This window comes from Miscanthus floridulus, chromosome 3 (genome assembly GCF_019320115.1).
Source record: "Miscanthus floridulus cultivar M001 chromosome 3, ASM1932011v1, whole genome shotgun sequence".
NCBI classification, from domain to species: domain Eukaryota; kingdom Viridiplantae; phylum Streptophyta; class Magnoliopsida; order Poales; family Poaceae; genus Miscanthus; species Miscanthus floridulus.
The window spans coordinates 29,974,815-29,987,955 of NC_089582.1; the positions used below are offsets into that span (position 1 = coordinate 29,974,815).

The 13,141-nt window shown below is 43.9% G+C and overlaps 1 pseudogene; it reads left to right on the forward strand.

Annotated features, from left to right (window-relative positions):
* Positions 1-152: 152 nt before the first annotated feature.
* LOC136543425 (disease resistance protein RPM1-like) lies at positions 153-10,080 on the forward strand (annotated as a pseudogene).
* Positions 10,081-13,141: the final 3,061 nt, after the last annotated feature.

Genomic DNA, 13,141 nt, shown 5'->3' on the forward strand with positions numbered 1-13,141 from the left:
TCCATAGTGTCCACTGTCCAGCGATGTGATTCTTCCTTTCCGTAACATTTATGCATGGTTATTTCTCTGCCTGCAGGATTAAGCCCACAAGAAAGCACCTCGCCAATTCTGAATCTTAGGAACAGTTTCTGCAAGAAAAAAAAAACGTAAAAATGGCAGAAGCTTTGGTCATAGTGGTTCTTCAAAAGATTACCTCTGCACTTGGAGAAGAGGGATTGAAAATTATCAGTTCGAAGTTACAGAAGCAGGTACCTGACATGCAAGAAGTAATCCACAGAATGAGTCTGGTCCAAAGTGATTTGTCGATGATGCCAGCATTCATAAGTCAAGTAGATGCTCGCAGTTCCAGTGATAAGTTACTGGAGGCCTGGCTGGAACAGGTAAGACAAGCGGCACATGAAGCTGAGGACATTGTTGACGAGTACATTTATCTCGTTGTCCAAATGGAAGGAACAAACAGTTTCCTAAAGAGAGCATTGAAACAAGCAGCAGAGGTTAAAAGATGGCGCAAGCTTGCAGCCCATGCTAAATTCGTGGAGGATTGTCTTAAAAAGATCACTGAGACAAAAAAACGGTTTGGTTAAAATCGATGATTACCTCTGTGTGGGTAACCGTAGATCCGGTAAGCCTCTCCTTGTCTTCTCGGTAGATGCACCGTAGCGGGTAGACGCCGGTGCCACAGTGTAGAAGACGTCCAGCGCGGTGGCGGTGAAGTCCAGTGGCGCTGGTGGAGAGACGGCGGTCCGGTGGTGACCCTGCAGTGGGCTGACGGCGGTGGTGGGGCACATCCCGTCGCTTGCAGCACGTCTCTAGGATCGGTTTAAGTTTTCTGTAGGTGGGATGGCGGCTCCGTTCAACCTCGTGACCTAAGCCAGTTCCCCACTCCTCTATATATATGTGCTGTGCGACAGGGGCCCACCAACCAGTTAGGGTTAGGCTCCCCCGATCAGGGAGCAGAGGCAAGGGCCTAATAGTCCATTGGGCCTATTGGTGGAGATCAACTAACATTCTCCCCCTTGATCTCATTCCATCTTTCAATTTCATATCATTTACTTTTGTTCATTCCATTACAGATTAGCGCATAGAGCATGTCTCATCGTCCGGTCCATTGCCGATAGATTTAACAGCTACAACACACTACTCTGTTCTGAAATAGATACTTATCTTTGGACCTTCTTTTGTCCAGAAATTTTAGGCTTTCCCTTAAACCCATGCTAGCTATATGTTCTCTGAACACCATGTTCTCTGAACACGTTGGGTGGTAAGCCTTTTGTAATCGGATCCGCGAGCATCTTTTTTGTACTTATATGCTCAAGACTTGTGACTTGATCCCGGACTTTATCTTTCACAACATAATACTCTATGTCAATGTGTTTGGCATCACCACTTGACTTATGTTATGAGTATACTGTACTGCCTGATTATTATCGCAGTATCACTTAAGTGGTCTATAGATGTCGTCAACCACCTTCAAACCGGTTATGAACTTCTTTAGCCAGTTCACCTGCCCGTTGCCTCATAACACGCTACAAACTATCATACATTGTGGACGATGTAGTCACAGTTTGCTTTGAGCTTTTCCATGAAATAGCTCCCCTTTGCGAGATGATAGAAAATCCACGTCTAGATATGTATTCACTCTCGCATAATCAGAATCTGAATATCCCACTATGTGGAGTCAATCAGATCTTCTATACGTCATCATGAGGCCTTTCATTCCTTGCAAATAACGCAAGACTTTCTTTATCAATTTCAGTGTTCTATTCCAGAATTGCTCTGAAATCTATCAAGTAAAACCTGGTAACAAATGCCAAGTCAGGACGCGTACATACTTGAGCATGTTGCAAGCTTTCGACAGCTGAAGCATATGAAACCACTTTCACTTTATCGATTGAGCTCATATTGGTTCCTGGGGCATTTAAAATCCCTATATCTGTCACCCTTGACTATAGGAGCAGGTGAGGGACTATATTTGTGCATACTGAATTTCTTTAAGATCTTTTTCATGTATGCCTTTTGTAACAGTCTTTATACCCTTTTTCTTCTATCTCGGTGAATCTCGATCCCTAGAACGAACGAGTCTTCGTCAAGATCTTTCATATCAAGTTTTGAGGACAAAACTTCTTTGTCTCCTGTAGTAGACTGACATCACTACTAGCAAGTAAGATATTATCCACATACAGGACAAGGAAGATAAACTTTCCATTCTTAAACTTTGCATAGACACAATTGTCCTCTACATTCTCTTTTAAAACCCAAAATTCTTTATTGACTGATCAAACTTCAAGTACCACTGTCTTGAAGCTTGCTTTAATCCATAAATGGATTTCTTTAGGCGGCATCCCATTCGTTCTTTTCCTTCCATGACAAAACCTTTCGGTTGTGCCATGTAAACATTTTTCTCCAAGTCTCCGTTGAGAAATGCCGTCTTTACATCCATCTGATGTAATTCTCAATCGTAATGTGCCACTAATGCCATTATGATTCTGAAGGAAACTTTACATGAGACTAGAGAAAAGGTCTTATTGTAATCAATCTCTTCTCTTTGCATAAAGCCTTTTGCCACAAGTCACGCTTTATATGTTTCTATATTCCCTTGAGAGTCAAGTTTTGTTCTGTAGACCCATTTACAGCCTACTGTTTTGGCTCCTTTAGGAATCATTTTCAAGTCCCAAACTCTATTGGCATTCATCGATTTCATTTATCTTCCATGGCCTCAAGCCACTTCGATGAATGATCACTTCTCATGGCTTCTTCAAATGAGGTGGGATCACCCTCCATTTGAAATTCCTTAGTGTAATACACTTCATAATCAACAGGAATAGCTGATTTTCTAACTCTTTGAGACCTTCTAGGGGCCTCCACATTTGGCACATCTACTGTTTGAGGCTGTTGTTGCTCCCCCTCATGTGTGGCAATAGGTTCTATAGGATCCTGAAGAACAGGTTTCCTCATTTTATTCATTGTTGCCACAGGTGGAATAACAACAGGTGCTGACACCATAGTATCTTGCACTGTCGGTGCAGCGACAGCATGTAGTGAGAAAATTGGCTCATGAATCATTGGAGTGGGCGCATACACCCGCTTTACTTCAAGGTTAATTTCTCGAGCTACTATGCTCCCCCTCATCTTTTCATCCTCTAGGAAAACGGCGTGTCTCGTTTCCACAAACTTTATGTGTCTCTCTGGACAGTAGAAACGAAAACCTTTTGACTTTTCTATGTAGCCAAACAAATGGCAACTTACTATTTTGGGATATAACTTTTCAATGTTTGGGTTAAACACTTTAGCCTCAGCAGGGCTCCCCACATTCACAGAAGTGGTTTAGCGAGGGTACTCTTTCTGTCCACAACTCATACGGTGTTTTGGGCATAGACTTTTTTGATACTCTATTGAGAATATGAGTGGCAGTTTTAACGCCTCCATTCACAAGCTCAACTGTAAGGTGGAGTAACTTATCATACTGCCCACCATATCCATCAGGGTACGATTGATTCTTTTAGCTACTTTATTCTGCTGAGGTTCACCCGGTGTAGAATACTGTGCTACTATGCCATTCTTTTAGGGTATGCCGACCGCAGTACTCCCCCACGGTCAGACCTGACTATCTTCATCTTTAATATCTTAAATTTATCCAATGCTTCTGTTCTTTCTTTGATTGGATAAATTTAGCCATAATGGGAGTAATCATTTGTGAATGTTATGAACGAATCATAACCATCCACACTCTTTACAGGAAAGCCGACCACAGATGTCTGTGTGAATAATCTGTAGAATTCCTACGTTTCGTTTGTCATCATTCTTAATTCTTCTTTACATACTTTTCTTTTATGCATTCCCTGCATTGTTCTTAATCTGAGAGCTCTAATGGAGGAAGAATATCATTCTTAACTTGTCTTTCTATCCCCCCATCGAAATATGGCATGAACGATAGTGCCATAATTTTGACAACGCATCGTGAGCTCTCTTATACCATGATTTCTAGATTGACTTTCTGTCACCAGCTGCTTTATCAGCTGGGTGGCATGTGTCTTTGAAGAGCCAATGAACTGACTCTTTATTCTATCGAGATACTCAGTGATCGTGTCATACACTGAGATTAAGCCCACAATTGTAGGTTCAATCATGTTTTCTTTATCACAGCCAAACATTTCTTGTTGGCAGTGACCCACTTCCTATGCTCAAAACTCAAAAGTCATAGGACATCTTTTGTGATTCAAAATCCCTTTCTTTAGTTGCCCAAGTGGCATCATTCTCTTTTGTCTCCCTCACCGGTGCCACAAACTCAGTGGAACATGGTGAGGTGACTACCCAGTCCACCTTAGACAAGATGAAAACCAGGTCAAAACTTTTCTTAACATAAAAATAACATCATTTGCATGCCTTAATTCCAACGTTGGTCAAAATCAAAACATACAATTATTCTTATACACTAATTCTACATCACCGTTGGACAGAAATAGAATTAATGCATAAATCATAAATCATTAACTTTCACAACTGTTCTTACACACTAATTCTACATCACCGTTGGGCAGAAGTAGAATTAATGCATAAATCATTAAAATTAATATCTGTTCTTATACACTAATTCTACATCACCATTGGGCAGAAGTAGAATTAATGCATAAATCATTAACATTACGATATTGTTATTAACAACGTTGGTCAGAAAATAACAACATCATAATTTTATCAAAACTCTTTTTCTCCAATTAAATACCACATTGGTTCAAAATAACTGGAGAATCAATAATTTCTTTGGCTGTGGAAAAACTCTCTTTTCCTTGAATTTTACCCACAGGGAAAATTGCTTTTTCTATTTTCTTTAATCCATTAATCAATTTCCAGGAAATAAACATTTACTGAAAAAACTTTCCTTTTCTCCAGTTAAATATCATGTTTGTTCAAAATCACTGGAGAATGTACCTTTTCTTTAGCAGCGGAAAACATATACTAAATTTCTTGAATTTTACCCACAGGGAAAAATTACTTTTTCTATATTTTCTTTTGAGCCAATTTCCATTTTTCAATTTTCTAGAAAAAGAAAAATTCGAAAACAGGCTCCTTCACTATTTCGGCCCAAGACTGGCAAAAGCCGGCTCGGCCCACACAGCTGTGCGGCGCTTGACCGCACCCAGGCCGCAACCTGGGCCTGGGCCGGCAAAGTGATTTGGCCGTGCGCGTCCGCCTGGGCTGCGAGTTGGCCCATTTAATCTTGGCCGTTCGTCTGCATCCGACGGCTGCGCGTTCGTTTCGGTCGGTATAAAAACCAACGCCGCGCCGGTGCCCGAAACCCTAGCTCATTTCCTTCCTTTGCTATCTCTCTCTTCTTCGCCGCTCTCTTCTCTCTCTACCTCACCTCTTCTCAGCGCAGCGCAACAGCGACCGAGAGCGAGCGAAGCGAGAGCGACGACGGTGGAGCGGCCATGGCGTCGTCGCCGGCCCCCTCACCGGCACGCGTGCTCCCCAACGGGTGAGCACGCCGCCGTCGAGTGGCCTAGCCACGGCGCTTTCTTGGCCGAGCCCGGCGAGCCAGCTCCCCGGCTCGGCTCTTTCTTTTCCCCGCGCGCCGGCGTGACAGCAACGCTGCACGACGGCGAGGTAAGCCACCCCCTTCCCCCTCTTCCCCTTTTGGTTTGGATCTGTTTTCCTCTTATCCGAATCATTGAGTGTTGGGGATTAGGGTTTAGATCTAGGGTTAGGGTTCGGTATCCGACCTTCCCCTTTTCCCTTTCTCTGATTTGCTTTTGTGATCTTTCTTTTCTTTTCGGAGTTCATCCGAATGGGATCTAGGGTTAGGGTTCGAGTGCCGACCCCTATTCTTTTCCCTTCTTTGGATTTCCTTTCTTTTCTTTGATTTGTACTGAATCCCTCTTTTCCCCTTCCTAGTCGCGAGTTAGGGTTAGAGTTCTTTTGAACCGATTTGGGATGGGGTTAAAATTAGGGTTAGGTCTTAGGGTTCGGCCAAATCCGAACCCAATCTTCTTCTTTCTATTGTTTCTGTTCCTGTTGAAAGCTTTTACGGGTTTAGGGTTCGGCTTGAAGTGCCGAGAGCCCTTTCTTCTTTTCCCAGTTAGGGAACCTCTTCTCTGTTCAGATCCGAAAAGAAGTGTTTGGTTCTTTTCTCTTGCCGTGCGCTGGTGAACGGTGCGGCATCTTTCCCCCCGCGCGGTGGCGGTGGTGACCGGTAGACAGTGACGTCCGCCACCCCGGTCTCTCTTTCTTTCTTCTTTGACCCGATTAGGGTTAGGGTTACACACTAGTAACTTGGCTCTGGTACCAATGTTAAAATCGGTGATTACCTCTGTGTGTGTAACCGTAGATCCGGTAAGCCTCTCCTTGTCTTCTCGGTAGATGCACCGTAGCGGGTAGACGCCGGTGCCGCAGTGTAGAAGACGTCCAGCGCGGTGGCGGTGAAGTCCAGTGGCGCTGGTGGAGAGACGGCGGTCCGATGGTGACCCTGCAGTGGGCCGACGGCGGTGGCGGGGCACATCCCATCGCTGGCAGCACGACCTTTGATCGGATTAGGGTTTTCTGTAGGTGGGATGGCGGCTCCAGTGAACCTCATCCTCCGAGCCTTGATCCCCACCTTCCTTTTATGTGTGCTGTGCGATAGGGGCCCACCAACCGTATTAGGGTTGGGCTCCCCCGATCAGGGAGCAGAGGAGAGATAATCCATTGAGTTATTCTAGCAGACTCCAACATCTGTCTGAACACTCGTACCTGAATGATGATGTTTATTTTGTGGGGAACAAGGAAGAGGATAAGTGCTTAACAGAATGGCTATCTGATTTGAGGAAAGACCGCACTGTTATCTCCATATGTGGAAGGATTAGGTAAGACAACAATTGCTAGTAGCATCTACAAGAAGGAAGAAATTAAAAGAATGTTTATCTGCCGTGCATGGATCTCAGTATCTCAAAGTTACAGGGTTAAAGATCTCCTCCAAAAAATCCTACTGCTGCTTATGGCAAAAAGCGAGAATATTCCAGATGGGCTTGACACTATGGATTGCATGAATTTAGTTGAACTACTTAGAAGATATCTTAAGGACAGGAGATACTTAATTGTGTTGGATGATGTATGGAGTAGGGACTCTTGGCCTTTACTAGATAGTGCATTTGTCAAGAATGACAATCGGAGCCGAATCATTATTACGACTCGAATCCAAGCTGTGGCATCCGTGGCTGATTCAAACCGTGAAATGAAGCTTTGTTTACTACCGAAGGAGGAAGCATGGACTCTTTTCTGTCAAAAGGCCTTCTCAAGATTAGATGATAGAAGTTGCCCCATCAGCCTTAAGACCTGTGCTGAAAGAATTGTTGGTAAGTGCCAAGGTTTGCCACTGGCTCTTGTTGCTTTAGGGAGTTGTTGACGTCGGAAGTGATCCGAATCAAACACCAATAGAGCCTTGGACGCCCGGGCCGCTATGGACCAAAGAACGCAGCAAGGATGTCACTCTTTCGTGGTGAAGAACGGAGAGGTTTACAAGCAAACCACCAAAGGATAACCAACGTACTTACATGACGAAGAACCGTCTAGTTTTCAGGCAAACTAGCAAAGAAACCGTTGAAGCTCTCACCCGGGAGGGACCCCGTCAGGGCAAGGACGTCGTCGGGTTGCCCTAGGTCGGCCGGCAAGCCTAGGGTGCCATCCTTGGTCGTTGGATCAAGGGATGAACAGCATGGGGGTTGTAGAAGAGGACAAAAGGGTTGGAGTAGAGGTAATAGATTGATTTGTTTGACGATTGGATAGATGGTAACTCAATCGGCCATGATCCTCTCATATATATAGAGGGGGGTGGTCTTATCCCAGTAGGAAACCTCTCCAAGCCTTATTTTCCAAGTTTCCTATGAGTTTGGAACAGTTCGGATCTGAATCTAAAAGGCCAGATCCGAACATGATTTTCTGTCAGGTATGTCGGAAGTCCCGACTTGAGTCGGAACTCCCGACAGTCGGAACTTCCGACTTTTGTCGGAACTCCCGACGTAGGGATAACCCCAGACACCCGAGCATATTTCTTCAGGCTTCCCGGAATTCCCGACACACGTCAGAACTTCCGACAGTCGGAAGTCCCGACTTGGGTCGGAACTCCCGACAACGAGGCATCTTTCCGAGGGCATAACTTCTTCATCCGGACTCCGAATTAGACATTCCATATATGTTTCTTGACCGTCTCGACGAGAGGAACGCAATGGTGAAGTCCGTTTCACATTTTGACAACTTCACAAAATGAACATTTTTTGTTGTCAACCGGAGTCTTCGATCCTACAAAGAAATGGATGAGCATGAGTGGGAATTGTTCTATAGACAACTTAGGTGGCAGCTGAGTAGCAACCCAGAGCTGAGCTGGGTTGCTAGTGTTCTGAATCTTAGTTACAATGATCTCCCTAGTTACTTGAAGAACTGTTTTCTTTACTGTGGTCTGTTCCCTGAAGACTATCAGATAGAACGGAAACAGCTAATCAGACTCTGGATAGCTGAAGGATTTGTTCAGGATAGAGGAGCTGAGATGACACTGGCAGATGTAGCTACATGTTACCTGAAGGAGCTAACTGACCGTTCATTGCTTCAAGTTGTCGACAGGAATGAATATGGAAGGCCAAAGAGGTTTCAGATGCATGACCTTGTGAGGGAGATAACTCTAACAATATCCAAGAAGGAAAAGTTTGCTACTGCATGGGACTATCGATCTCGTCGAGCTTCCGTACAGAAGGATGGTATTCTGATGCCGGTGAAAATTTCTGCACAGCTCAGGTCCATCATCGTGTTTGTGGAGGAAGTATCATTGTCTTGGTTTAGGGACTGTTATCCAAGTTTTAGATTGTTGAGGGTCTTGAGCCTGAGACACTGCCATATTCAGAAAATACCAGATAATGTGTCTAATTTGTTTAACTTGCATTACCTTGACTTGGGATATACATTACTCAAGGAGATACCAAGATCTATTGGGAAGCTTAGCAATCTGCAAACGCTGTATCGCAAGGGTTCTGTACTCGAGTTGCCAAGTGAAGTAACTATGTTAACAAAGCTTCAGCACCTAATTATAGATGTTGGAAGGTTTGGAAGTTCAGCAAGTAACAAAATATGTCGCCAGGAACATCTGCAGACCCTGAAATACATAGAAGCCAACGGCTGCGTTGTTAGAAATCTTGGATGCTTGACTAGGATGAGAAGCCTTAGCATTAGGAAGGTGCTAGAATCCTACAACACAGATTTGTGGACTTAAGTAAGCAATATGAAAGCTTTGGCTTCGTTGTCTGTGATTGCAGCTGATCGCGACAGAGATATTCTAGATCTGTCAGACATGAAACCGTTACCATACCTGGAGAAGCTTATGTTAAGTGGCAGGCTAGATAAAGGAGCTATTCCTCCTCCGTTGGGCCACTTCCCCAAACTCAAAAGCTTGCGGCTTTGCTTTTCTGGGCTCCATGAAGACCCACTTGCTTTACTTTTTTTTTTAGAGGTCAACGATGGGGGGGGGGGGGGGGGGTGGGGGGGGGGGGGGGGGGGGGTTCAGAATGAACCCCACCTGACTTTCATTCCACAGATGCCAAGTTGCCTTGGTGGTGGAGGGACCGTAGCCCAAAAAACAGTTGTCTGGTTACAAGTTAAGGAAGGAGGAGGAGATTACATGTTGGAAGTAAGATTACACCAAAAGAGGTAAACAGGGGTGTTGTTCCTAGGCAAACGACATTGCCACAGCTTGGTGTTTTGGCCCCACTTGCTTTACTTGCTGTCATGTTTCAGAATCTAGGCCACCTTAACCTGTATCGGTGCTATGACGGTATGAGGCTGACATTTCGTGCCAGGTGGTTCCCTGTGCTCAAGCACCTCTACTTGAGCTCCATGGGTGAGTTGAAGGAGGTTGAGATTGAGGACGGCACCTTGAGAACCTTGCGTCGGCTAGAGCTCTGGGGCTTGAAAAGCTTGACGTCGGTACCAGAGGGCCTTGTACACCTTAAATCACTCCAACAGCTGTGCGTCGGCTCGATGATGCCTGAAGAGTTCAAAACAAGGTTAGAAGGACGCGATCGATGGATTGTTGAACACACCCCCTACATTGGAGATCCGTGATCGAGTATAGTCACGTGTAATCATCAATCCTATGCCTTGTCATTAAGTGATGCAGTTATTGATTCCAGAAAAGTTTGATTATTTGATCTCGTCTTGTTATGTTTCATGAGAATTGTTGGTTTAATCTGTTGTATCTTGTCATTGAAGGTGCCCCAGCTAATGTATATGCATGCTGTTCATGCTTCAACAAGCTACACTGTTTTCCTTAAAATTACAGTGCTATCACAAAATAACACTTAATGCCCTTCCTTGGCATGCATTCAGCGAAGTTTAGTTGAATGATGAAAACTATAGAATAAATTTGTCTTCGCAGACTTACAGAATAATAACGTTTTTTTTAAAAAAAATTAATAATAATAATAATAATAATAACATATTTTGGAGAGCATATTGGCCTAAGATGCAACTAACAGCTTGATGAGCAAAGAAATGATGAGTTCTCTCAAAAATAATGGCACCCAGCTGATGGTTTGTGGCACTGTGCAGGCATGAATGCTCAGGCAGGAACAATCAGAGGAAGGGATCGTGCAGGCATGAAGAAAAGACCATATGTTGGCTGAACCGCTGAATATTCTGGCTTCTGAAAATACGGCCGCGATTAATAATGCAGAGAATTGTGCGAAAGCCACATGTAGATTCAAATAAAATATCTGCATTCATACATGAGTGCAGAGAAGCTCCTTGATTTGCATTTGTTTCAATTCGCTGAAAGTTAGTTATTTGCAGAAACATGAGTACATGATTTATGAGGATTTCACTATATTTTGGCAGTGCCAAAACGGCCGCAGTTTTAAAGCTCTTGCTACAGAGTATTCTCTGTTAAAATGTTGAACTTGGTACTTGGAAGATAATCTCGCCATGGCAACTTTTGCCTTCTCTTATCTGTCATAGCGTGACGTGAGATTCTGTTGCCTGATGCTCTACTTGGACTGTTGATAACTGAATCTTGGTGCAATGTCGGGCCGCCGGGTCGACCAACGACCATGGGACCTAGCCGTAGGCTCGGCCCAGTGTTTGTTTGAAGGTTTTTCCCATGGTCCGATCCTAAACTTTTTTTAAAGAAAAAAGTCAATTTTACCTCCCTAAACTATCCTAAAAGTCTAGTTTTCCTCCCTGAACTCCAAAACTGAGTAAACCATCTCCCTCAACTTTTAAAACAGTTCATTTTACCTCTCTGACCCAGTTATAAGTGATTTTCAAAGACGGTTTTGTCTTTTTCTTTTTTATTAATTTTGGCTGAATTTTTTTAAAATCATAGTAAATCACATAAAATTTATAAAATAGAAAATCCAATTTTTTTGACTCCACAAGACTAGATCTACACAGTGAATATATAATATAGTATGCTTTAGTATAAAGTTTTTATGGTGTGCAAATTATTATATGATTGAACTGTAGTAAAAACTTTGTAATAAAAGATACCATATTATATGTTTCCTGTGTAGATCTACTTATGTGGAGTTCAACAAAAATGGATTTTCTATTTTATGATTTTTCTGTGATTTACTATTGAAATGATCAAGATACCCAAGAAAATGGTGAATTGGGCTAATTTTAAATTTCTTTGCAATAATTAAACTCTACGGTTAGCCCAATTAACCCCTTATGCCTAGAAAGTGTTTATATTGATTTAATGCACAAAAGTTTAGCACCCTAAGTTCTAATGCTACTCTAGCATGGCAATTCTAGGAATGTAAATGACAAGAATTGAATTATTCAAAGTAAATGCTCAAAGTAAAGAGAAAAGAAGGAACGCGGCGATGTTTTGACGAGGTATCGGAGAGTCGTCACTCTCCACTAGTCCTCGTTGGAGCACCCGTGCAAGGGTGTAGCTCTCCCTTGATCCGCGCAAGGATCAAGTACTCTCTACGGGTTGATTCTTCGACACTCCGTCATGGTAAATCACCCACAACCGCTCACAACTTGAGTTGGGTCATCCACAAGCACCGCCGGATGATCACCAATCTCCCAATCACCACCAAATCGTCTAGGTGATGGCGATCACCAAGAGTAACAAGCATGAACTCTCACTTAACCATGAGAAGCCTAATGAGAAAGGTGGATGCACACTTTGCTACTCTTGATCTCACTAATGAGGGCTCTCTTTGGGATTCTCAAATCTCAATCACCTCACTAGGACCTTGCTCTTCTTGGCACTCTCAAAGGTGTTTCTCAGCTGTTGAAATGAGCAAAAGTACCCCACACACGAATGGAGGAAGTATTTATAACATGGGCTAAAAAACGAACTGTTATGTGCCTCTACGGGGTGACCGGACGCTCTGGTCATGTTGACCGGACGTGCCGGACAGTTCACCCTAAACTTTAGTGTTTACAGTGTGACCGGACGCTGGCCAGCGTCCGGTCAGCACTGACCGGACGCATCCGGTCATGATTTTCCCTCTCTGGAACCTTATTAGAGTCGACCGGACGCTGGCCCTCAGCGTTCGGTCACTTCACCTCTCAGCGTCCGGTCACTTTCAGACGACTTCAGTTTGATCAAATGAACTGACCGAACTCTGCGCCAGCGTCCGGTCACACCGAATCACTCTGGGCGTTCGGTACTACCGAACCGATCGGTTCGGTTCCTCGGTACCTCGGTAAATTCGGTTCCAGAGAAAATCGGTACCGATCGGTTCCACAAAAAATTCGGTACCGACGTAATTCGGTATCGGTTCTTTCTGTTCGGTTCCGGTATTTACCGAAAGAACCGAACCAGCATGTAAAATCAGGTTCAGTAGCAAATTGTCAGAAATTTAACATGGTTTCATATAAAATAATAGTGCTAAAATCACACATATAAAAGACCACAACACAACAGGCTGTCCACGATAGATTAACACAAATACTCATAGTTGTCCACGATGGATTAACACAAATACTCATAGCAGTACCCAAGGCAAACAACAGGCGATAGCAATCAGCAAGCAATCAGCACTTTAGCAGGCAGCAGACAGCAGTGCAGCACGCAGCAGCAGCACTGCAGCAGTCCAGTCCAGGCGTCCAGCAGTCCAGCACACTAGCACAGTATGCAACCCCCAATCACTGATTCCTGGAGCCCCCA